The 27,135-nt window shown below is 45.8% G+C and overlaps 1 protein-coding gene and 1 non-coding gene across 2 annotated transcripts in view; one reads left to right on the forward strand and one right to left on the reverse strand.

Moving 5' to 3' along the window:
* LOC139057434 (uncharacterized) overlaps positions 1 to 27,135 on the forward strand; it is a 167,337-nt gene that overhangs the window by 91,466 nt on the left and 48,736 nt on the right. The gene's annotated exons all lie outside the window — the stretch shown is intronic.
* Positions 17,979 to 18,053, reverse strand: TRNAF-GAA (transfer RNA phenylalanine (anticodon GAA)). Its single transcript has one exon. It is a non-coding gene; the product is annotated as a tRNA-Phe (tRNA).

Raw genomic sequence — 27,135 nt, forward strand, 5'->3', positions numbered from 1 at the left:
TCGAGCCGCCTGATGTCTATAGCCACTTCTCTGCTGTGCTAATGTGAGTGCTTTTCTAACTTTCCGCGGCGGGCGCAGTATGTTTAGAACCACAGCGTCCTACGCTCTACGCGGTTGTACGGGACTGCTGACCACGCATCATTACGCAACTTCCCAAATACCAACACGCTTCGGTTTTGCTACTTGGTAGAACAGTAAACGAGGGACCCAAAGGAATTGTGATTGTTACGCAAATATATAGTTCTCTATAATTCTCCCAGGGCTAATTAAAAAGCGCTACCAGAAATCTTTATTTTACACTTTCGTTTGTTTACTTGTTCTTGGCAATGTTTTTGCTGCGCTTCTTTCATGCGCTAGTCCATTTGATGTGGTTCCTTGTTTGCCAAGTAAAGGAGAGGTGTCTCTCACAGGCGTACTCGTGTGATACCCTTCATTTCAATTCTCTTTTGCAGGTTTACGCCTGCTTATGACGAATGGTGGGTATTATTCACATTTCTGCTAGTAAAGGTACCTCCTCCTCCCGCCCTCATTCGCATATAAAAGTTACCTTGGGTTGCTCCCTCCCCCTCCTCCCCCCGAGAAAAAAATCCTGGGTACGTGCCTGCGAAATATATACCCATGATGTGTTTACACAACAACAGAAAACGCTCTGTAACTTCACTAATTCCGAGGAACTTGGAAGACCAGAGAGGAACTTCAATGGCTGTTTCTTACAAATGACTTATTTTATTGTCTACCTTATCGAACCCATCCGACGTACTCTCGCCAGTGTACACTGTAAAATAATTACACCCTTAAATGTGAAAAATGGTGTAAATGTGTCTATAACTCACACCCTGAGGGTGTCGGTTATACAAATCGCACCCTAATGGTGTGAGTTATAGAAAAAATTACACTCTTTTTCACTTTTAAGGTTGTAAATTATTTTACAGTGAAGCCTGCAATTACTTCAGTAATCGGGATCTCTTTACAGGTATAATGTTCACATGGCCTTCTATCGGTTTTGTTCTACACGTGGAATGGGCGTCTTTTGTTCTCTTGGCTTTAGTGCCGCTCGTCGGAGCATCAATAGGCACTATGGAAACTGAAAAAAGAATGAAATGGGTAACAATAACAACGGCTGCAAAAAAAGAAAAGAAAGAAAACAGACTGAATGTATGGCTGCAAATTTTGGAGGGCGAACATCCGGGAAAACAGGCGCCGATGTTGATGACGCTGGGAGTATATACTACGGATGGCCTTGTAAGCGTTTGAGTTCCCATACTTTTACTATTTGATCCCTTTCGTGCAGGGCAAGGTCAGGTCGCAAGGTCACTCCGTCTTTCACGATCTGAAATAGTCGTTTTTCAGGAACGAAACACTCGACGCGCAATCAGGTACGAGTTTCTACCGAGATAAAAATGCGGGCGCCTCACGTCAGCTGCCTGGATAACGCCGTCCGTGTAACGATGGCGAAGTTAGAAATTTTATTATTGGAAAAATTAACAAGCGAAAGGTGTCCATGTTATCAAAACAAAAGAAAGGAGGGGTTGGGATGATCGTTTGTTGCTATAAATAATACCAGCTCAGTGAATGTCCTTAGAAAAGAAAAAGAAAACTATTTATGACTGACGGAAAAGGAGAATAAATATTCATTTGAAACCAGCCTACAAGCTAGACGTGTAGGTTATTCATCATCAACTCCTAGCTACATGAATGGATGGATGGATGCTATGAGCGTCCCCTTTGGAATGGTGTGGTGGGTTGCGCCACCAAGCTCTTGTTATAATATTGCCTAATGTCCCACCTATGTTAAAAAGAAAAAAAAACGCACACGATAAATTCCCATAACCAAATTTTCTGACCCCCTACTGTGAACTTTGTTTTTGTCCGCCTTCGTTTTTTGTCGTTTCCCTACTTCCACCAATCTTTCAATCGCCTCTTACTAAACTCTATTGAGGACCTGTTTACTTTCCCCCCGCTCTCGCTCAATCCAAGCGCTTCAAGGAGGCCAGAGGTGACTAAATCTACCACTGGGCAGATATCTTCACATTCTAATAAAACATGCTCCATCGTTTCCCTAGCTTTACCGCAGCAAGTAAAGGCTTCTTCTTTCTTATATCTCGCTTTATAGGTGCGTGTTCTAAAGCATCCTAATCTCGCTTCGAAAAGTAATGAGCTTCCCTTTGAGTTACTATAAATTGTTTCTTTCCTGATTTCGTTTTTTCCTCTTAAAGGGACACTAAAGGTTACTATTAAGTCAACGTGGACTGTGAAATACGATCCCAGAAACCTCGAAACGCTTGTTTCATGCCAAGGAGAGACTTATTTTAAGAGAAAATGCGTTCTGAAGCATCCGCGTACCTCTAGCGCAGTGCAAATCGCCCGCCCTCCGACCGAGGAGTACTGACATCATGGTCTCATAGTGACGTTGCGCCATCGGTGAGTAGAACGGCGTCCGCAGACGGCGATACGGCTTTTCTGCGCAAATCGCAAACGCGCGGCCAGAAACAGAGCCAAGACAGAGCCGACAGCAGAGCGAAAGCGGGAGTATGGTGGCTAGCGGAAGGAGAAACGCGCGGCCATAAGCTGGTACTCCATTCTATGACGCAAACTTCGACGCTCGTCGCAATGGACCCTGACAACGACAGATTGGCTTGCGATGGTGGGCTCAACTTCAGCGATTTGAGCACTGACGAGGGCGACCTGCTGCTGAGGGCTCGCGTGCCGGCGTCGTTGCGTACTACGACGGCGGCCTCGACACCGGCTCTCCGGAGCGGGAAAGCAACGAGGGCTTCCCACGACATCACATGGACGTGGCATTCTCGCTGCTTGTTCCAAATGAAAGTTTCGCGAGCCAACAGAACCCTCACAGCACGACGCGATAACGAAACTACTGAAACTTCAAAGCGTGCGCGGCGCAGAGTCGAGCGCGCGGAGTCGAGCGAAAACGAAACCTTTCGACCACCCATATTAGTGAAGGGTAACGTCAAAATGTTATTTTTTCTTAGAATCGAATAGACGTAGACAAGTAGCATTTTTTCCGTCTTATAATCGAATGAAATGATATTTTTAATACGAGCAGTTGAGTATTAGTAACACAAATTATGAGGAGTGCTTTCGTCATCGGGCTAGTACCGGAATGTCGCTGGGGGGTCTCAAATCGTGTCATGCATTTGCCTCAATTTCTGGGTTACTAAAGCTCTGTTCGCGATTATATTGACGCCTTAGACGTTCTAGAACATTGCTCTACCACTTTAACTTGAGTTTCTGGTAACCTTTAGTGTCCCTCTAAGTAGTTACTCATGGCAGGTTTGTTTTCCATTGCCGCCACCCATGAGATTATTTCAGCCTATCTGACTTTCCGCTTGACGTTCTTTGTTGCTGTGTTGCTCACCCTACAGGCCGCATACTTTCTGGTAAGCTTCCTAGTACTTTTCCTGCACTGTGAATCAATGTTTTTTTTCTGTACGAATACCTCAACACTCTGAACAGCTCTTTTACTTTCTTCCATATTCCTCAGTCGTTCTTCATAATCGATTTTACTACGAGCTTCCCTCGCTTCAACACTTGTCCAACCCATACCACCCTGTAGAGCTTCATATGTAGTCTTCCCGTGAGCGCCCAATGCGAGGCGTCCCAGTGACCTTTTGTTGCCATCGAATCATGATTGTACCCCTGACTTCAAGCAAACAACCGCATTTAATCAGTTTCCGACATGCTGGTATGCTTTACTCAAGTGAATTTAAATTGTGCAATATTACAGCAATAAAAGTGCTGTTTCGGTAAATATAATGCGACTGGGATACCCTCACAACCTTCCATTTGCGCTCCCGTATCGCAGGATGGGATGTACACAACTTGCTTTCCTAATGAAACTCTAGTACTCTTAGATTACCCACATCTTAGTAAGCTAGATTTATTTAGTTTGGATGTATAGCTTTATAGAACATTATGTTAGCAGCTGTTTGGCCATAGGCTTACGATAATTTCTTGTCCTTCGAGGTGATCATGACCTTTTTCTCATTTCTGTATATATTCTTCAGACCGTCCTAACTCGTGCGTGCAGGTTTGTTTTCATTTCTGTTCTGTGCCATCAATATGTGATTACCTTGTGTTTAGTGTAATAATTGCGAGGAATTGAGTAACACAGTAATATTTACTGTTTCCATCACTCAATAGGACAAGGTATACTAGCATCCACCTGCGCGGCGTATTGGCAGCGTAAACCCCGTTCGAGCTGACTGTGAAATAAGGTATTCTTACATCATTTGCGAAGTTCAGTGTTTGTGTAATTCAATGTTTGGATCGGCGGTAAGGAGGCTGCCCATGCGTTAAAGGCTTTTTTTTATTTATTATTATTATTATTATTATTGTTTTTTGCTTTTCAGGCTCGGTGAGTCGTTTTGAAGGTCCCGGCTGGGGACTATTCAAACTTGAGGCCGAAAATGCTGATGTCACGATCGAAAAGATTTAGTGTAGCCTACGAGATCTGAGGAAAATATTTGCTTTCCTGTACATTTGCAGCGCTGATACATTGGGCACTTGAAGGCTATAATTTGTGTGAGATAAAACTCTGTAAAAAATAAAATAAAAAGAAACAGACACTGCGGCGTTGTCGTTGATTTCATTGTTGGCACTTGCACCGCTGATGCTTGTGACGTTTTCTGCCGATCACCTGACTGGCGCATCTTCTATTGTGACCATGCGTCACATTTGATGCTCATTATCATCATTGTCATGTACGCCTCTTTTGTGGTGCGGACGCCGTTTTCACGAGCGTGAAAGCAAAGCATCGCAGACCAACACGTCACCATCTTGTCAAGAAGTTCTATGCGATGTACATAATGTAAGGTTCATGCACTGCAATATTGCGTCTTTTTCTTTGTGCGCAGTCACTGAAAGTGTCGCTGCCATGGCTTTACATACTTTATAAGCGAACTTTGACGGAGGAAATCGCAACAAAAACGTACCATCTTGCAGGAGCGCAATTACGCACAGGTGTCTGGTGAAATAAACTGCACCGGGCACAGGAAGTTCTGGCAAATTTGCGGTGAGAGTGAATGCGCGTGCTTCTATAGCACAGGGGGTTCGAGCTGCAGCCGAATTGGGCGAGCAACTTGTAATGCAGCGCACCACTCCGATTTCGTACTCAATCGATACTGAATGCAAGCTGTACATAATGGATGAGGTGGGCATCCAACGCAGCGATCACTTTTAAAAAAAGAAGAAAAAAGAACGCGAAGCATGCAAAATTATTCTGCGTGATGGCCGGGAACGCGGCGAAGACGCACTCCGTAGGCGGGTCGGTAAAGTTTCTCACAGCTTCAATCAGTCTCCCGCTTGACGCCGAACGCGTGAAGGACCTATAACCCATAGGCTCGGCGAGCTGCTCACTGAATATATTAAGTACGCTGCGGATGCGAGGCCTTTATTTCACGCCTCAAATGAAGTCACGCGCGGCGCCTGAAAGTCGCGCATGTACGCTTAAGCGTTATTCGGAGACGCGCTCTCTCCTCGACGGCACGGCGAATATTCAGGTCGACGGAGCATGGGCGAGCGCGTACTGAGAGAAAAGCCGAAAGCGCAGACTGGTGTGCTTATCAAAAGCGCTGGTTCGGCAATAACAAGAGCAATCTCTCAAAACTTTTTTGGCAAATTTTAAATGATAATTTCCTAAAAAAAATGGATGCCCTCAGGTGAGCTCGTAATTGACGGTGCACCCGCGTCTCGCTTTTTCTTGCGGACAAATTTAACGAGTTTTTTTTTATAAGTTTTACGCCTACGGTTATACAGACACAGCTACCAGCTACATCTCTGAGAGACCGATTGAGTCGCCGGCTTTTAGCTTGTCTGATGCTGAAGAAGTATTCAGTGTAATAATGAACTGAAGATCTACGCGCTGCGTTGAATATGATGAACTTAAGAGTAGGCCAAATAAGCTCGAAGCAAACATCCTAGCAGCAATTTTGAGCCACGTCTTTCCCCTGTCTTTTACTTGGGGCATATTTTATGTCCTTCGAGCATATTTACTACAGCAATGAATAATGCGAGGGTTTCTGTTACATGTAAAGGTGGTGACAGAGAGAGAGAGAAAGAGAGAGAGAGAGAGAGGAATACAGGAAGGCAGGGATGTTAACCAGTCAGTAGTCTGGTTGGCTACCCTACACTGGGGGATGGGAAAAGGGGAAGAGAAAGAAGGGAGAGAGAAGGTGTAGATATGTGTACGGACAGCACTTGAGTTAAAGCTGCCTGGCTATTGAGTTAATGTGTGCGTGGCTATCGCACATGTAAGGAAATGATTGAATTGGTGCTCTTAATGGGGGCACAAAATTTTTAGGTTAAAGGGAAAACGTGGCATCCGCCTGAGTTGCAAGGGAAACACAAAGGACCCCTTGTAGCTTCATTCTGCTTCTACCTAACTGCACCTTTCGGATGTCCCCAGTCCACTGTCCACTGATTCGCTATTTTATGACGCTATGACCTGCTTTGGGTAGCGTTAACTCTAACTGAACTTGCATAATCGCGCCGCCGCTGTTGTCAGGCGTAAGCATCAGACGAAAGCTTCGTAACAGGTTGTGGCAAATATTTGATAGTATGAGTTCTAATGTGGCAGCACGAATAGTAGTTTCGTTCGGCAATTTAGTGCCATCATATCTCATTGCCATGTCTCATGTGGCATACATTTCGGTTCGTACTTTCACACTTAGCGTAGCGGTCGCACTATCGTGACGTTCCACATCGCACCGCTAGTGGCGCACAGTGTGACTGATTAGCTTGGTAGGGCACAGTCAGGGAGGCTTTAAAAATTGTTTAGAGGCAAGTGGCAAAAATATAGTTTGCGCTCACGTGACCTTCACTCTCGCCGCCAAGTGTCGTGAAACTACAGAATAAAGGCGAGGTCACGTGCCCAAAAGTGTGCGGCACTGGCAGGACACACGGTTGACAATCATGTGTCCTGGATTTACCTCGGCGCAAGGCACGTCTAGGAACGCTTACATCAAGGGTGCGAACACGAATTGATTAGGCCCACTGGCTTACGCTCATATATAACAGCACAATTTTCCGAGGTTTCGTGGTTGCGACCATTTGAAAAAAAAAGAAAGAAAAACTGTTCTTTATTCTTAGTTAACACTGTTCCTAGAAAGAATATCAAAAGCAACCGAATTGTATTTGACCTTAAGGTGTAACGATGAGGTGGCTAAAAAAAGTAATCGAGAACGCTTGAATGATGGAATTATGCAACAGGTGGAAATACGGCGCTTCAAACGTTGATATGTATGTACCGGGTGCGCCAGTTAACTGGACACTGGTCCAGACGGGTTTCGGCACTCAAGGCCTTAAGGGCTTTGCTCAAGTTCTTAAAGACATGTGAATTGTGCGACCGCCTTTGACTATTGTTGCGCATAACATCGCGTTACTGTGTGCATTTTTCTTGTTTTTTTCCCTCTTCCTTCTCCTTTTACTCCCTTTACCCCTTTCCCCAGCGCCGGGTAGCTAGCCGTTATTTACTCTGGCTAACCTCCCTGTCTTTCCTTCCCTTTTGTCTCTCTCTCTTGGACCAAGCTCTAAAAAAAAAAGAAAGAAAAAGCCAAGAATTCTAGAGAAATCGTACCGACTGCACAGTAGCGGCAGTCGTGTGTACTTGCAGCCAGAATTTCTTTCATCACTTACACTCTAAGAAACGTTTACGCCCTTTGGGGTGTATATTTGCCACTCAACAATAATCGTCATCTGTCTTGCCCGCATTTCGTTTCTTTAATGCTGCGAGCCGGGTACTTCCAAGTCATGAACGGCATGAGCGTCATCAGCATGACAGAGCATTCTCGACAGGAAAGTAACGAGCGCAGCGTTTTTAAGAAAGGAAATGCGGGCAAGACAGAAGACGGTTATAGTTGTGTGGCAAATATACACCCCAAAGGACGTAAACTTTTTTAGAGTGTAGAGTGCAAGTAACTGGCTTGGTACCATTGAGATCTGCCGTTATTGTCTACTCACTGACACGTCAAGCAACAATGATTTACGTAATAGACAACAGCATATGCTGACCGTACAGACCCGTCAAAACGCCTTAGATGGACATATAGCCTCCGCAAGGTTTGTTTCTATTGGGAATAAAGGAACAAAAGGAACGTACGTTCCGGGCGCGTCTATCTACAGAACCAGATGAGTGCGCAAAATTGCAGTCCCACGTGCGCCGTCACGGTTTCCCGGCTTCGATAAAGATCGTGATCCAAGTTAACTGGGACACTCGGTATATGGTATACAGACTTCTCGCTATCGTCCATCAAAGAAACGGAGCACCCTCGTTAGCGAAAGCGACAACGTAGTTCTTTTTGTGATAGCCGAACGTCATAGAGTAATTACAACACCTAAAGGCGAGATACAAATTCGTGCCTCTGTATCGACTGAGCTTTAATTAAGGGCTGTCCCGAAAAGCAATGCCTTAACTAGCTTGCAAAGGAGAATCCTTTCCGACAAATTTAATTGCAGCGAAGAATACGTAATAAAGACACACTGCATTCTTTTAATACATGCTGCTGCCAATGACGGGCTAATAACTCGGCCACGGACAGCCGACGAAGAGAGACGACCCGCGAAAGCTGTCGGCGACACGTCGGCAACCACTCTCGCACCTCTCGCCGCTATCTACGTTGGCACCCGTGACCGACACTATACTGATGCAAGCTTCTGTACGGACGGCAATAATGGGACCCGAAGCCACCTGACGCGGGCAAGCCCCGACCTTGAGTTTTGATCGGCTCGCTCCAGGACCGCCGCACGTAAAATGACCGCCTCGCACTCACCCCGCATTTGATGTTCGAGTCTACACGGAGGGTTAGCTGACGATAAGCGCTGTTCTGTCGCCGACCAGCCAGCGCTTCAGAGGTCATCTGTCGCGAAAGCCCCGCGTCGCGTCGGCGGTAGTGCCTGGACACTCCAATCAGTGCCGATGTCAACACTGCTTCGAACCGCGTCTGCCTTGTGCCGCAGGTGAATTGCAAGATTTTTAAGCTGCAGCTGACCTGGAGCGACTTGAGTTCCATCGCGAGAGCCCATCGCGGATCGTTACTCAGACCGAGACGCTGTTCTGCGATCGAATGCTTTGGCGACAGGACCAAGGGTGCCTTCCTGTGTGGTGTGTGCGGCGACATAGAAAATTACCTAATGTGCTGTACTGTGTATAACGTGGAAAGGAGGGTGTTATTCAGGTCCCTGAAGAGCACAGGACTTCCTCACAGTTCTCTTCAGGACATTGTTTTCCCGCGCGGGAACCGGTTGTGTAGGAAGGAGGTTTCTCGCCTTCTGTTAAATTACCTACAGGACACGGATTTGGCTTCCACATGGTGAACTGAGGAGTGACCATTTATAATTGGGAGGTCTGTGTCTGATTATGTGATTTATTTATTTTAATTGTCGCTACGGTGGAGCAATTGCCGGCAGCAACTGCAAGGCTAATCCCACCAGTAGCCTACAACAACTCAACTCAACTCAACTCCGTATATACGAGCACCGCGTTCAACGTTTGATAGAATGTCCAAGGAATGGCTCAGGTGTCCTGAAAAGAACCGGTGACATTTGAATGATTCGCGATGTGCAACGCCCCAAAGCATCACTGAGGTTATGCGAGTTGCTCTATGGAAGAATGCGGGTAATATTTGGGCTGACTGAAGTTTTTATAGTGCACATTAGTGTAAGTGGACGAACGTTTTCACGTTCCGCCCCCACTTGAATGCAGCATGTCCGCGGTAGCTGCGCCGCCGTACTACGGTATTTTTCCGCAATATCTAAATAAATAAGAGACCGTCACGAAAGTAGTGTACGGTATACAGACGGCACAGACCTAAGTAAGAATACCTAGCGATTACAGTTAAATGAATAAAGTGCCAATGGACATGAAAGACTCGTCGTGTTTGATACGTATAATGAAGTTCCTAACCAATCGCCACATTTGTTTGCTCGTTCGCAGCATAAAAAAAGCAAAACAATATAGCTTCACCACAGACCAGGGATGGCCAGACAGACATATGCAAAAAGGCATAAAAAATCATCTTTTTAGTCAAGAGCTGCAGTAAAAAGGGGGGCGTGGCAATTTTTTTTTTTCATTTCGCCCGACAAAGCTGGGCACAATGTATGTAGGTCACAGTGTGTGCCGTTCATGCAGGGATTGCTCATCGCGCCTCGGCATTGTGCTTCCCCGTTAGCAGAGCAAATACCGTGACATTTTTACTCAAATGACATGGTTGCAGTCCGAAGCGGCTCAGTTAAATGTTCATCCGTAAGTTTCGCACGCTGTTTTGACTTCACCGCTTTCATCGTTTCAAATTTCAGGCAGAAATATCGAAGAGAGGAGCGCGCGGTGAAGGAGGAAGGTGGGGAGGGGTAGAGGCACATAGCTCAGGTAGTCGCTAGCCTCATTCGGACCTCCGAGGAGCCACATGGAGCTCTCGAGCCACTGTTTGGTCACCCTTGCTGCAGACTAACGTGGCTTCACCCACGGAACGCGTCCTTCTTTGAACCGTTTGGTAGGCTGTTTCAATCATTTGCATCAGAAAGTGTCCAGACAGGCACAGTGAAAAGAACATCAATTACTTTGACATCAGATCGCTTCGTCATGCCGTGTAGTTAAGGCGAGACGTACGTCACGGTGCAGTTGCGAGCTTGCCACGTTTTAGTAATGAATCGCTTTCAGCGTAGTGCTTACGCAAATGAGGGGTTACGGCTTAAGGCGAGACCGCGGCGCGTGTTTCGACGGTCCGCGCAGGGTCGACGTATTTCTGCGTCCGAGAACGACAGGCGCAGAATGATTGCGACTGTAAGTGCTTGCGTCAGACGCAGAATGGCGCAATTATCCCCTATCGGACCCACGTAGCTGGGCGCTGACTTTGACACTGTTTCGTTCTTCTTGTTTTACTAAAGGCTCGCCATGGTCGCTTACGGACGATTATGGCCGCTAGTGTGCAGCTTCTCTTGATTGCTTGCCGATGCAACGTGCAATGCAATAACGCAAACCGCGCAGTGAACGGTTCGTATAGGCGCCCGGATCTTTTAATGCGCACTCCCTGAAGCAAATGAAAGCTATGATTCGTTGAGGCCGGCAAAACAAGAAATAAAAGGAAAGAACTCGGGGAGGTTACAGAAAAACTGCTGGAGTGGGAGCTATGTCCCGAAGGTGAAGCCGCACAGTAGGGGCCTGATTTCGCAGACTTCCCACGAGTTAATAAACCTCCTTGGTTAATCATGGCTATTTTATCAGACAGATACTTATCTACGTGTATCTTTGTATTACTGGTTGTAGTTTGAATCCTTAACATCCTGGCATATCGTATTGGGGAGAACATCATCAATATTCAGAAGAAGTTACTATTTTCGTTGGGAACAACCAGTGTTTATTTTCCAAGTAGCCTAGCATTACAACAACAGATACAAATAACTTAACCTGTAAGCGGACATCACTCGACAAGGCTCTATTTCAGGTGAAGGAGGGGCAAACATTTGCTTCACCTTTACTGGCAAGAGAAAAATTTGGAGGACACTTAAGCTTCGCCTTCAAGAGTGGAACGCGATAGCGTTATCGCCTCCCGTTCGCACCGCCCACTCATTCGCTCGGCATGATCTTGACGAGACGAAGGGGAGAAGCGGGTGAGTGGCGCGCCACCTGTCGGAGCAGCGCCGCACATCGCGAAGAGGGGGTCGTCTGTGTTTGCCGTAAGATGGCTCTGCGTGTGCGCCAAGCGCAGAAGAAATGTAGCGGAAACGTACTTCGCTACTCGTTTAACTGCGACTTCTGTAATTTACATGCTCATAATTACCAATATAAACCGCAGTATAACCTTCTACCGCACGTTTCGCAGGCAACACCGCATTCACTAGAGGCGCTTTTGTCGCGCTTTGAACCATGGGACTCATCATGACTGTGTGGTAGAGTCTCCGTCTCACACTCCGGAGACCCTGGTTCGATTCCCACCCAGCCCATCTTGCACGTTGTTTTTATTTATGAATTGCCTTCCGGGATTTTCTGCTCACGACCAACGCCGCCGATACCATTTTTTCTGCGACACGAGCTCCTTAACGCTGTCGCATTAAAAGTGTACAACAGCTGTGTCTTACCAGTACTCACGTACGGGGCAGAAACCTGGAGGCTTACGAAAGGGTTCTACTTAAATTGAGGACGACGCAACGAGCTATGCAAAGAAGAATGATGGGTGTAACGTTAAGGGATAAGAAAAGAGCCGATTGGGTGAGGGAACAAACGCGAGTTAATGACATCTTAGTTGAAATCAAGAAAAATAAATGGGCATGGGCGGGACATGTAATGAAGAGGGAAGATAACCGATGGTCATTAAGGGTTACGGACTCGATTCCAAGGGAAGGGAAGCGTAGCAGGGAGCGGCAGAAAGTTAGGTGGGCGGATGAGATTAAGAAGTTTGTAGGGACGACATGGCCACAATTAGTACATGACCGGGGTAGTTGGAGGAATATGGGAGAGGCCTTTGCGCTGCAGTGGGCGTAACCAGGCTGATGATGATGATGATACTGGTAAAAAGCTACGGGAGCTTCCACGTCAGCACTTTTTCTTCAACCTCCCTGAAATAACCCGAGAAGAAGGAAGACTGGCAACCAAGCGCAGTGTTTCTCTTGACTAAATCCCGACGCACTAGCCCAAATTGCCGGCTTCATATCTATGAGACCAACTTTTGAAAGATAATAATTACTGCCGTGTAATAAAGAAATGAACCTGTAACCGTCTTTTCACCTGTGTTTGTAGCGAAACGATAACCGACTGATTACATTGTTAGAAGCATCCAGTGAAAAGCACAACTCTTATTAGTGCCGAGGAAAGTTAATCTTTAGTGGAATACAACACTGTTTCAGGATTGTGTATCAGCGTTCCGTTTCAGTGCGGGTACAAGCGAACGCGATAAAATATAAAGACAATGCAGGAGGAAAAGGCGACACGTCCCAGGTTTACACCGATTCCATGACATATGTCTTACTTTCAACTTTCGTGAACGTACGTGGCTACTGAACCAGAGGCGGAAGAGAGAAGTGGTTTTCGCACTATTGCCCCTATGCTGTAGGACCTAACAAAAAGTGCAACGAGCTCATATCGCACTAAAGGGTGGAAGACGTTGCCAGCAGCGATAACTTCCTGGTAGTATCAGAAAAGAGAGAAAAATGAAAGCATAACGCTTAAACTATTAGTTTTTTTCTCGCGAGAACGTGCTTGTAATTAGTGAGGATATAACCTATGACATTTGTCAATATTTTGCGCAATGGGGACACGCGAATGGGAAGACATCTGCAGGATGCACCGATTCAGAGCCTATTGCATTGCATGTCTGAAATTCCGGTGAACGCGATTTTAACCCTCCGTGAATGCACGCTATAGGCCTGTAGTACGCAGCGCCACCCTCGCTTTCCTTTGCTTGGGTACAGAGTTGCATCATCACATGTCAGACTTAATGACTGGTCGCGAGAAGGGCATAGATGCCTTAAAATTCTTACGCTAAATGCATACTGCCGATGTGCGAGATATACGAGTGCTACTTGATGCGAAAGCGCCAGTTCATGACTACACCACGCGAGGTAAGTTGTGTGGGAAGTCTATCATTGTTTCTGAGGTTCGCCCGGCCGTGGTGGCTCATAGCAAGTGCGACGTTCGGCTGCTGAACACGAGGTCGTGGGTTCGTTTCCCAGCCATGGCGGCTGCATTCCGATGCGGGCGGAATGCAAGAATGCCCGTGTGCTTAGATATATAAGGCGTTTTTTTTTCACCTGCAACAAATTTTTTTAATGTTGCCTCTGGCAGATAGAAAAATTCTAACCCTTGATCTAAATTACTCGATGGAGCGGCTACGACTTCAACGATGAATAAAAAGGACATAATATACGCATATACAGCTATACAGCATAATAAGCATATACAATGCTAAAAAGCGGACACGTCCTGTGCTACCGGGGCTTAGCGGAGAGAAGAGAACTAGACGTCGGATTCCTGATTAATAAGAAAATAGCTGGTAGCATACAGGAATTCTATAGCATTAACGAGAGGGTGGCAGGTCTTGTTGTGAAACTTAATAAGAGGTACAAAATAAAGATTGTACAGGTCTACGCCCCTACATCCAGTCATGATGACCACGAAGTCGAAAGCTTCTATGAAGACGTGGAATCGGCGATGGGTAGAGTGAAAACTAAATACACTATACTAATGGGTGACTTTAATGCCAAGGTAGGCAAGAAGCAGGCTGGAGACAAGGCAGTGGGGGAATATGGCATAGGCACTAGGAATATCAGGGGAGAGTTATTAGTAGAGTTTGCGGAACAGAATAATATGAGGATAATGAATACCTTCTTCCGCAAGCGGGATAGCCGAAAGTGGACGTGGAGGAGCCCGAACGGCGAGACTAGAAATGAAATAGACTTCATACTCTGCGCTAACCCTGGCATCATAGAAGATGTGGACGTGCTCGGCAAGGTGCGCTGCAGTGACCACAGGATGGTAAGAACTCGAATTAGCCTAAACTTGAGGAGGGAACGGAAGAAACTGGTACATAAGAAGCCGATCAATGAGTTAGCGGTAAGAGGGAAAATAGAGGAATTCCAGATCAAGCTACAGAACAGGTACTCGGCTTTAACTCAGGAAGAGGACCTTAGTGTTGAAGCAATAAACGACAATCTTGTGGGCATCATTAAGGAATGTGCAATGGAAGTCGGTGGTAACTCCGTTAGGCAGGATACGAGTAAACTATCGCATGAGACGAAAGATCTGATCAAGAAACGCCAATGTATGAAAGCCTCTAACCCTACAGCTAGAATAGAACTGGCAGAACTTTCGAAGTTAATCAACAAGCGTAAGACAGCTGACAAAGGGAAGTATAATATGGATAGAATTGAACGTGCTCTCAGGAACGGAGGAAGCCTAAAAACAGTGAAGAAGATACTAGGAATTGGCCAGAATAAGATGTATGCGTTAAGAGACAAAGCCGGCAGTATCATTACTAATATGGATGAGATAGTTCAAGTGGCTGAGGAGTTCTATAGAGATATATACAGTACCAGTGGCACCCACGACGACAATCTAATAGAAAATAGTCTAGAGGAATTCGAAATCCCACAGGTAACGCCGGAAGAAGTAAAGAAAGCCTTGGGAGATATGCAAGGAGGGAAGGCAGCTGGGGAGGATCAGGTAACAGCAGATCTGTTGAAGGATGGTGGGCAGATTGTTCTAGAGAAACTGGCCACCCTGTATACGCAATGCCTCATAACGTCGAGCGTACCGGAATCTTGGAAAAACGCTAACATGATCCTAATCCATAAGAAAGGGGACGCCGAAGACTTGAAAAATTATAGACCGATCAACTTACTGTCCGTTGCCTACAAACTATTTACTAAGGTAATCGCAAATAGAATCAGGAACACCTTAGACTTCTGTCAAGCAAAGGACCAGGCAGGATTCCGTAAAGGCTACTCAACAATAGATCATATTCACACTATCAATCAGGTTATAGAGAAATGTGCGGAATATAACCAACCCTTATATATATCTTTCATTGATTACGAGAAAGCATTTGATTCGGTCGAAACCTCAGCAGTCATGGAGGCATTACGGAATCAGGGTGTAGACGAGCCGTATGTAAAAATACTGAAAGATATCTATAGCGGCTCCACAGCCACCGTAGTTCTCCATAAAGAAAGTAACAAAATCCCAATAAAGAAAGGCGTCAGGCCGGGGGATACGATCTCTCCAATGCTATTCACAGCGTGTTTACAGGAGGTGTTCAGAGACCTGGATTGGGAAGAAATGGGGATAAAAGTTAATGGAGAATACCTTAGTAACTTGCGATTCGCTGATGATATTGCCTTGCTTAGTAACTCGGGTGACCGACTGCAATGCATGCTCACTGACATGGAGAGGCAAAGCAGAAGAGTGGGTCTAAAAATTAATCTGCAGAAAACTAAAGTAATGTTTAACAGTCTCGGAAGAGGACAGCAATTTACAATAGGCAGCGAGGCACTGGAAGTCGTAAGGGAATACATCTACTTAGGGCAGGTAGTGACTGCGGATCCGGATCATGAGACGGAAATAATCAGAAGAATAAGAATGGGCTGGGGTGCGTTTGGCAGGCATTCTCAGATCATGAACAGCAGGTTGCCATTATCCCTCAAGAGAAAAGTCTATAATAGCTGTGTCTTACCAGTACTCACCTACGGGGCAGAAACCTGGAGGCTTACGAAAAGGGTTCTACTTAAATTAAGGACGACGCAACGAGCTACGGAAAGAAGAATGATAGGTGTAACGTTAAGGGATAAGAAAAGAGCAGATTGGGTGAGGGAACAAACGCGAGTTAATGATATCTTAGTTGAAATCAAGAAAAAGAAATGGGCATGGGCAGGACACGTAATGAGGAGGGAAGATAACCGATGGTCATTAAGAGTTACAGAATGGATTCCAAGGGAAGGGAAGCGTAGCAGAGGGCGGCAGAAAGTTAGGTGGGCGGATGAGATTAAGAAGTTTGCAGGGACGGCATGGCCACAATTAGTACATGACCGGGGTTGTTGGAGAAATATGGGAGAGGCCTTTGCCCTGCAGTGGGCGTAACCAGGCTGATGATGATGATGATGATGAATTGAATAATTGACATGATAGCGCTAATTAACATTAACGTTAACATTAACGTTGGACACATTGAAAAATAATATCTTGAAACTGCTGTAGTGCTGATAATTAATTCTTTTCAAGTGAATACGCATTGTGAACCTATCGGCTACAATTCGTAGATTGAAATATGTGCCTTAAGGTAAATAATTAGACAGGTAATTAGCGTAACTAGGTTGCATATTCAATTATACCTCTAGATTTCTCCTAGAAGCATTGGTCATCTCATCAGGTAATTTAGATCAATGGTTAGACTTGTGCTATCTGACACAGGCAATCTTTAAGAATTTGGTGCAGCTAAAAAAAAAAACATCGTGTAGATGCACGATAAAGAACCACAAGTGGTCAAAATTAAGCCGGAGTCCCCCACTACAGCAATATCCCATAACTCACTCAATTAAGTTTCTGCAGATCCAATTTATACCCATTGTTTGAGAAGCTAATATTATTCGAGCACCACAAGTATGCAACATCAGGGTAAGCTAAACATTGTAGGTGAAAGCAACACAATCGATGACAAACAACGAGGATTGTTCACATATTTGAGTGGAACTGGTGTTTCAGTTACTTAATTACCGAAACGTCGTTTTATGCATTCAAGCACAAAAGTAACTGGAACGTTACTACGCCAATGCATTTCTCCGCGAAATTCGGGAATTAATATCTTGAAATTGGTGTCATCCCAAGAATTCGTTCCAAGTGGATCCGCCTTGCGAACTCTACGGCTAAAATTTGTAAATTGTAATATTGGTCATATGGCAATTAGTTGAAAAAACTAATTACTAATTTTTTGTTAATTTGTCAATTCTGTATTTTAGTGTTTTTTTTTTGCAAGTAGTGTCCCCCACTTTGAGTAAACCACCTCGTCAACTAGAATGGCGTTATCTGCCCCAGGCAACCTTTAGCAATTTTTGAAAGTGTTCGCTGGAACGCCATGTATACGCTTGCATGTCCCTGTTTTACGAGTTTCTCAGTGAGTGAGAAAAGTGAAATAAAGGCAGGGATGTTAATAGGTCAAGGGTCCGGTTTTCCATACCATGCTGGGTGAAGGGAAAATAAGCATAGAAGGAAGAAAGAGAGAGAGAGAGAAATGAATGAGGTGAATGGGAGCACACACATGGACAGCCCTATGCAGTCAAAGGCGCTTGCAGAAGCCAGTCGTTCTCAGAAAGCACTAAAGTACCTTCACTATAGACGTAACAGTTCTGCGAAAACACGCAAGGTGGAGGGAAGTAATTGATAAAGGAAAAATGAGACATCTACCACAACGTAGCTAAGTGCTAGAAATGAAACCCATACGGGTTTCTCGAAAGAGAAGCTTCGCAGTTGAAGAAAAATTCGTCCTGGTCCGGGACTCGAACCCGGGACCACCGCCTTTTCGGGGCAGCCGCTCTACCATCTGAGCTAACCAGGCGGCTAGCAGATGGCAGGTGAAGTCGAATTTATCAACAACTCAGAAGCAAAGACCAGGGTTTGACGTAATAATTCTGCGTAGCACTTAGCTACGTTTGGGTGGATGTCTCATTTTCCCTTTATCAATACCTTCACTATTATTCCCCTTTCCCCCTCCCCACTTGTGAAGTAGCCAACCGGGCACGTCCTTGATTAACCTCCCTACATTTCCTTTTTCTTTTCTCTCTCTCTCTCTCTGACTGCCTTCGTAGCCAACGACCGGCCGGGAGGATGTTCCAGTAGGCGCTCTCACATATATGCGCCTCAGAAATCGTTCCATGTACGGCTAATGTCACAACAGAATCCTCGGAAAGAAGGGAATTAGAGACTCGCGTACGGCATCAAAGGACCAGCACGGGCCGCAGGCGTTAATAGCTGTCACAAGAGTAGCGCAACGTTGTATGCATGGCTCAGATTCAGTCGCAGATGTGCGCGTGGAAACCAAAGACAGCCGTCAGCGGCTCCATCAGCGACATGCTCGTGCGACGCCCAAACCCCCCAAAAAATGCTGTCGAAGCAGAACTGCGAACTCGGTCAATAAGGGTTACGCCGCTCCTTTCGAATAAGTGCGGCAGAGAGAAATAAACGGCGAAGACGAGCGTACGCACGCAGCAGAAACATTTCGTTGGGCGTGGTAAGGTTGTTAAGCGACGTCGTCACCGTCCGCGGCGGGCCCGGAACGCGCTGCTGCACGTCCAATCACTGTCCGTCACATTTCATCGCATGCATGTCATTAAATATCAAATCTCAGACGCATCACTTTAAGGCGTTCACCATCGCCACTATCACAGATTCACAGCACCTGACGCACGTCGAACCCCGTCGCCACTTGAATCATGCAATTCTTTAAACTCGTCGCACCGGTTTTCGCAGTATAGCTTCGATGGGAAAAATTTCGTTCGCTATAGCGCGATCTCATATGACACTTGTGCATACAAGGTTTGGATGCGGCTGGAAGACGCAGAAGAGAGAGAGAGAGACCGACAAGCTTTAATGATATGCTGGATATGTTAGCGTGACTGTTCGCCTGACATGCTACTCCGGGTTCTGGGTGATGATTATGATATATACAATAGAGATGCAGAAGAAAGTTAAGTAATGATTGGGTGTCCAAACTTCGTTCTCATTTTGAGAAAGTGAAGTAACGTACAATTACGTTTGCTTTGCTTTTCAGTCATGATGAAGGACCCTGGTCATACTTACCGTACCTTAAATGTTTCAGCTTCGACATTACAGAAAAGTCCTGTAACGCATAGAATAAGCGAAGACAAGTCAGGTGGGGTAAACTGTACGCGCGCATGTGTCTTTGTGTGCATGACACATGTGTAAGTTCGTGAGTGTTTCTTGCTGATACCGCACGTGGGAATCGCGGCACGGCGAAGATTTTTGCCCCACCGATAGCTCATTACGTGTCGGAGATAGTTGCGCGCTGTGTTCTCGAAGAACCTCTTAAAAGAGAGAGACAAAAAAAGAAGAAATCAGACTCTCTAAACTACGGTGCTAGTAAAAATATGAAATAGGTCGCAAAAGAAACAAAGAACGCCTTCTGCGACGAAGAAATGCCAAGAAATGCCACTCCAGTGAAAGTTCGCTGAAACAAACCTCATTCTATCGTCTCGCGAAGAATCGAACGGCGGCGATTGAGGAGCCTGAGCGAGAACGAGCTTGTTAAAAAGAGGGCCGGCGCGAAATTAGGTCGTTTCGGCAATCGACGAACTTGAAGCAGGCGGCTGGGCGTCGGCACCCCGCGCCGATCACTTGTCGAGAGCCGCCCGCCACCGACAAGTGATCGGCACCCGTCGATATGACAAGCGAGAGAGAGAGAGCGAAGACAAGAAAGGGGGGGAGGCGGAGATAGAGAAGGAACTGTCGCCACCTCGTTACCAATGGCTGAGAATGACACTCCGGACTGACGTCGAGACAGCGCCAAAACAAAAAGGGCAATATCAACACGGGGTGGCGCCGCAGGTGCGCGCGCGCACACACACACACACACACACACACACACACACACACACACACACACACATATATATATATATATATATATATATATATATATATATATATATATATATATATATATAGTGAGAGAGAGAGAGAGATACGTGCATCGCGCCTTTTGCCAGGAGTGTTTTTCTAGGCCGAATTCCTATTACTCGTTTAGGTCCGGCGTCATGGCCTTCTTGTAGCGACGAGAGACAAAACGATCGCATTTTCATACACGACCAGTGTGTTCATTTCAGCGCTTGTAGTTCATGACCAGGCAGATATCACAGCCTGCTGATTGCTATCGGATAGTACAAGTCAATAAATGAGGATCATGGCCAATCTTGTGCTTTTATTTTTCGTCGTTCGTCGCGTGCACCCTTTACCCTTTTAGTGCGTTACTCGAGAACCTGCGTCGCGCCGGAAAATGAGAGTAAATGCGTAGTCCGGAGCGGGCTCAGCTTTCGTCCACGAGCGTATCGCGTCATTGCCACTCTACGTAAATACAGTGCCAGCGGCATCTTGCGCGTGACCGAAATCTCCGAGTACGCGCTCCGAGATCTCGCGATGCCGGATGTTTCATGTGCCACATTTCATTGACGTTCACTGCTGGACTGCAACCCATATTCGCTTCCTGTGCGTGCTTTTAAGAAAAATAATATAGCCTCACCCACAAAGGTGCTGCATTTTGTTGCCAGCGAAGTTGAGCACTTCAGGATGCGTACGGCGCTCAGAGGAAGTATGTTCTGCCTGGGTACACATTTCCTATGCATGCTACAGCGACATCGAAAAAATAATACAGTCTCACCCACAAAACTGCTGTATTTTGCTACCAAAGAAATTGAGCACCTCAGGGAGCGTGCTGCGCTTAGACGAAGTATCCTCAGCCTGGGCACGCATTTCCTATGCTACAGCGGCATCTAATTAAAGCGGTGTCGCCACAATATCTCAACGTCCAAGTCTTTTGGCAGGGGGTAGGTGCATTGCAAATATAATATGGGGAGAGGGTGACCGTTTCTCGCACTTGTGCTGAGTACGGCACTCGGTGTCAGCGTTCCACATGTGCCGGTATATCGCATCTCGCACCAAACAAAAGCTGCATCGTACTGATGCTTGACGTCGAACGACATAATCATCTGACATTCGTCCAGAAACAGCACTGAATAATAAAGCTAGAAAGTTAGTTTTAGTGTGCAATAATTAATGGACAGTGAAACGATACTTAGAATCCCGTGGCAATTAACGCTGTCTTCAATGGTTCAGGCCGCATTCGTGGAAGTTAACGCCCCCTTAGAAGCAGGATCATCATCATCATCATCATCATCATCATCATCATCACCGTTATCATCATCATCATCATATCTTTATGTCCACTGTAAGACGGAGACCTCTCTCTGCGATCTCCAGTTACCACTGTCTGGCGCTAGCTCATTCAAAACTTGCGCCTGCAAATTTGTTGGTTCCATCACCCCACCTAGCCTTCTGCCCTCCTCGGTTGCGCTTCCCTTCTCTTGGCACCCATTCTGTAAGCCTATTGGTCCACCGGTTATATAGCCTACGCATTACATGACTTGCCCACCTCCATTTCTTTCTCTTAATGTCAATTAGAATATCGGCTATCCCCGTTTGCTCTCTCATCCACACCTCCATCTTTCTGTCTCTTAACGTTAAGCCTAACATTTTTAGTTCCATCGCTCTTTGCGCGGCCCTTAATTAACTTGTTCTCGAGCCTCTTGGTTAACATTCAAGTTATTGCCCCATATTTTAGCACGTGTAGAATGTGATGATTGTACACTTTTCTTCTCAACTACAGTGGTAAGCTCCCAGTAAAGATTGGAAAATGCCTGCCGTACGCAGTACGAATCATTTTTATTCTGCTACAAATTTCCTTCGTATGATCAGGGTTCCCTGAGAGTAATTGACTTAGGTAAATGTACTCCTATGCAGACTCTAAAGGCTGAATGGCGATCCTGAATTCTGGTTCTGTTGCCAGGCTATTGAACATTATTTTTGTCTTCTGCATATTAATCTTCGACACTACTCTCACGCTTTCTCGGTTAAAGTCCTCAGCCATTTGTTGTAATTTTTCCCCAGTGTTAATGAACAGGACGATGTCACATTCGCCGCTGATCCTCACTCTTAAGCTTTCGAATTCTAATAGCTTGAATACTTCTCATAAGCATGCACTGAATAGCGTCGAAGAAATTATGTCTCTGTGCCTGACCTATTTCTTGATAGGTGACTTTCTACTTATATTGTGGAGTACTAAGGTGGGTGCGGAATCTTTGTAGATATTTTTCAAGATATTTATGTAAGCCTCCTATACTCCTTGATTACGTAACGCCGCTATGACTGCTGGTATCTCTACTTAATCAAATACCTTTTCGTAATCTATGAAAACCACATAAAAAGGCTGATTGTACTCTGCGGATTTCTCGATTATCTGATTGGTGAGATGGATGTGATCCATTCCAGGATATCCCTTCCTGAGGCCAGCCTGTTCTCTTGATTGACTGGAGCAAAGTGTTGATCTGATTCTCTTGGAAATAATCTCGGTGAATGTTTGATATAACACTGAAAGCAAGCTTATGCGCCTATAATTCTTCAATTCTTTAACGCCTCCTTTCTTATGGATTAGTATAATATTGGCATTCTTCCGGCTCTCTGGTACTTTTGAAGTCGTGAGGCATTGAGTATAAAGGGCCGCAAGCTTTTCAAGTGCAATATCTCCTACATTTTTGATAAAATCGACTACTATTTCATCTTCTGCTGTGGCTTTTCCCCGGTTCATGTCTTGCAAGGCCCTTCTAACTTCATCGCTAGTTACAGAAGGAGCCTCTGTATCACGTTGATCAATACTTCGAATGAAGCTAGCGTGACTGCTCTAAGTACTGGTACAGAATTCTTTCGCTGCTTTTACTGTATCATCAGAATTGTAATAAAGCCAAATACGAGGTATAGATTAAGTGTAGTACTAGCCTATGCTCCAACCTCCAGTCACGATGATGAAGACATAGAACAGTTTTATGAAGGTGTTGAATTAGCGATCAGAAAAGTGCAAACTGAGTATACTGTAGTCACGGGCAACTTCAACGCAAAATTAGGGCAATAGCAGACAGGGGAATAAGCAATTGGCAACTACGGCATCAATTCTAATAATACTAGATAAAAGATGTGGGTAGAAATTGCGGAAAGGAATATGCTCCGAATAATGAATACCTTCTTCAGGAAGCGTAGTAACAGGAAGTGGACGTGGAAAGCCCAGCCCCAATGCATAAACAAGAAATGAAATAAGTTTCATAGTCTCTGCCGATCCCAGCATATATTGCAGGATGTGGAAGTGCTAGGCAGGTAAAGTGCTGTTACCATAGGTTGGTGAGGTCTAGGTTTTTTCTCAATTTGAAGAGAGAAAGACTAAAATTATTCAAGAAGAAACAGGCCAACCTAGACGCAGTAAGTGTAAAAGCAGACAAATTCAGGCAGGTGCTCACACAAAAATATGCAGTTTTAGAACAGGAAGATGGACATAACATAGAGGTAATGAATGAAACCGTAACTTCGCTGATTTCATAAGCAGCATTTGAACTGGGAGGTAAGGCACCAAGTAACCAGTAGGTAAGTTCTCCCAAGTAACAAGAGAAAGAGAGAGAGAGACAAAGAGGAGGAAAGACAGGGAGGTTAGCCAGTGTAAGTACCGGCTGGCTACCCTGTGCTGGGGAAAGGGGTAAAGGGAATAAAAGGAGAAAGAAGAAGAAGAGGAGAAAAAAAATTAAGGAAATTCACGTGGTACCGCGATACTACGCGATACAACACTCAAAGGCGATCGCACAATTCGCATGTCCTTAAATACTTCAGCAAAGCCCTTAAGGCCTTGAGTGCCGAAGCCCGTCTGGACCAGTGTCCTAGAGCCTCCTCCTCTGTAAAGGGGCGATTGTCCAGTTTTTCGAGCGCGGTTACGAGCACAGTTCTTGGCACTTTGTAGCTGGGACAGTCACAAAGGAGGTGCTGAATCGTCTCCTCGCAGCCGCAGGTGCCGCAAGTAGGGCTGTCGGCCATTCCAATGCGGAATGAATAAGAGTTCGTGAATGCCACGCCGAGCCACAGGCGGTACAGAAGTGTTGCTTCCGCTCGTGGTAACCCTGGTGGTAGGCGGAGTTGCAGACATGGATCCAACCTGTGAAGACGTTCGTTCGTGAACTCATTGGTGTTCCACAGATTCTGCGTGAGCTCGCCGGCGAGGGAGCGAAGACTTGTGGCTGCATCTCTTCGTGACAGTGGTAGTGGTACAACGTGGGCACCATCGTGGGCCGATCGGGCGGCATCATCCGCATGATGATTGCCCGCAATTCCGCAGTGACCCGGTATCCACTGGTAGATGACGTTGTGCCCTTTGTTGATTGCTTGATGGTGGAGTAGTCGGATGTCTGCCACTAGTTGCATATTTGGTCCGTGGTTGAAAGGGGACATCAGACACTGGAGAGCTGCCTTCGAGTCACATAAGAGGGACCATGACTGTGACGATTTGTGACAAATAAACTCTAAAGCAGCACGGATAGCTGCGAGTTCTGCAGCCGTCGATGATGTTACGTGAGACGTCTTGAACTTGAGGGTGACAGACTCTGCGGGAATGACCACTGCTCCAGCTGAGCTATTAGAGCAGACAGAACCATCCGTGTAAACGTGGATGCGTTCTTTGTGTTTGTCATGTAGGAATGAAAGCACGGTTTGTTTGAGGGCAAAAGATGACATCTTCGTTTTCTTCTTGATACCGGGAATATCAAGAAAAGCCTGGAGTGGATGAAGGCACCACAGCGGTAGAGATGGTCGTGCTGCAGGCGGGAAGTTTGATGGTAAAGTTCCGTGGTTGGCGGCAATAATCCTGCTAAACGCGGAACGAGGTCGAGTGGCAGGAAGGGGGGCGAGATGATGCGATGGAAGTCGCGCGAAGTGCCTGATATGCATCCTTAAAGCGTCGACTTGAAGATACGTATCGATGGGGTGGTCATGCGCGATGGCTATTGTTGCTGCCGTTGATGCACATCTGGGAAGTCCAAGGCAAATTCGTAGAGCTTGAGCTTGTACAGACTGGAGGGCACGGAGGTTGGTCTTACTGGTCCCACCCAGTACAGGTAAGCTATAGCGCAGGAAACCGAGGAACAGTGCATTATAGAGTTGGAGCATCGCACTCACAGACGCGCCCCACGACTTTCCTGCAAGAAATCTGAGCACGTGAGTTATCATGAGTAATTTCCTTTTTAGGTACGAGACATGAGGACTCCAGGAGAGGTCTCGATCTATTATCACTCCTAGAAAGCGGTGCGTCTTCTCGTAGGCAATCGGATGTCCATTAATTTTGACAACGTACGGTTTCATTGCTTTGCGCGTGAAAGCGACCATAGAGCACTTCTCGGAGAACACCTCCAGGCCTCGCGCTCGAAGATAACATGATGTTAGTGTGGCCGCTTTTTGAAGTCTGGCGCGCACCTGGGGACGCGTCGCTCCTGATGACCAAATGCATATATCGTCTGCATAGATCGACACATGGACGGACTGCGGAAGGACGTGAACCAGGTCGATGAGCACGAGGTTAAATAGAGTGGGGCTCAAGTAACAAAGGACCTAATAAAGGAACTACAAAGCATGAAGAGATCAGATAAAACTTGCTGAACTCTCAAAGCTGATAAAGAAGAAGAAAGTAAGGGATATTGAAATTATAACATGGGAAATATTGAAGAAGCCGTAACGAATGGCCGCTACATGAAATCAGTGAGAAGAAAAGTTGACGCAGGACAAGGCCATATATATGCACTGAAAGATAAGCAGTCTAATACAGTAAGAAGCACTGCATTTCGATGCAAAGAAGGCTCTCAGTGTGATGGCGTAGCGCAAGCGGTACGGAGAGAAACTGCCTCAGGTGCACGAACGTTAAACGCGAAGCTGCCGTCTCGTGTCCATGTCCAGAGGAATCATTGACTGCCACTGCAGCGCTGCTACTTATCAGTGCTGGCAAGAAGGGTACCCTATGGTGGTACAAACAGAAAAATGCAGGCGATGTTATGCAGTCCTTCAGCTGGAGCTTACTTTTGACGGATACGAATACATTACATCGCCATTGCTGATGATAGTATTACTGGCACCCGCCGTAGTTGCTCAGTGGCGATGGTGTTGGGCTGCTGAGCACGAGGTCGCGAGATCGAATCCCGGCCGCGGCGGCCGCATTTCGATGGGGGCGAAATGCGAAAAACACCCGTGTACTTAGATTTAGGTGCACGTTAAAGAACCCCAGGTAGTCAAAATTTCCGGAGTCCTCCACTACGGCGGGCCTCATAATCAGAAAGTGGTTTTGGCACGTTAAACTCCATAATTTAATTTTTTTATAGTATTACTGGCGAGTTGTCAGAATTCCTGTGACTTAGGTGGCCGCTAACGCCGTTGGATATTTCTTTTGTTATTTTTGTTCTTGCCTCATTTGCTTATATTTAAGTAGTGACATTTCACCCACCTTGTCAGAGAGAGAGAGAAGGAGAGAAGCTGGTGAAATGCAGATAATTAGACAGGCATATATGTAGGCGCCTACATGCTACTCTGCATAGGCAATGTAATTAGAGACAGAAAGATGTTAGGAGATGGGGTGGGCAGCGTAGCTTGAACGAAGGACAAAAGGAAGTGGACGATACGAGCGCAGGCTTTCGTCCTTTTGTCCGGGTTGCGCTGCCCACCCCTAGGAACATGTTCAGTCACCAACTCCCCCAGCTTGCTGTGTTATGTTAGGAGAAGCACGGCCGCAAAAGAAAAAAAAATCGAAAACAAAGTAGGGTTACGCGAATATTCGAAGTTTCCAATACGAATCGTATATTAGGCACTAATTATTCCTATTCGGAATTGAAAATGAACTGTTCGGTGTTTTCGAATATCGAAACTAACCAAATGTTTAGCGACAACCGATTGTTAAATTCTTGATGCTGTTATCCGTCTACTAAACAAAGTATCGCAAATAATCAGATTTAAATTGAAAAGAAAGTTTTTTAAGCAATGCAGAACCCAAATAGAAAATG

The sequence above is a fragment of the Dermacentor albipictus genome, chromosome 3 (assembly GCF_038994185.2).
Source record: "Dermacentor albipictus isolate Rhodes 1998 colony chromosome 3, USDA_Dalb.pri_finalv2, whole genome shotgun sequence".
NCBI classification, from domain to species: domain Eukaryota; kingdom Metazoa; phylum Arthropoda; class Arachnida; order Ixodida; family Ixodidae; genus Dermacentor; species Dermacentor albipictus.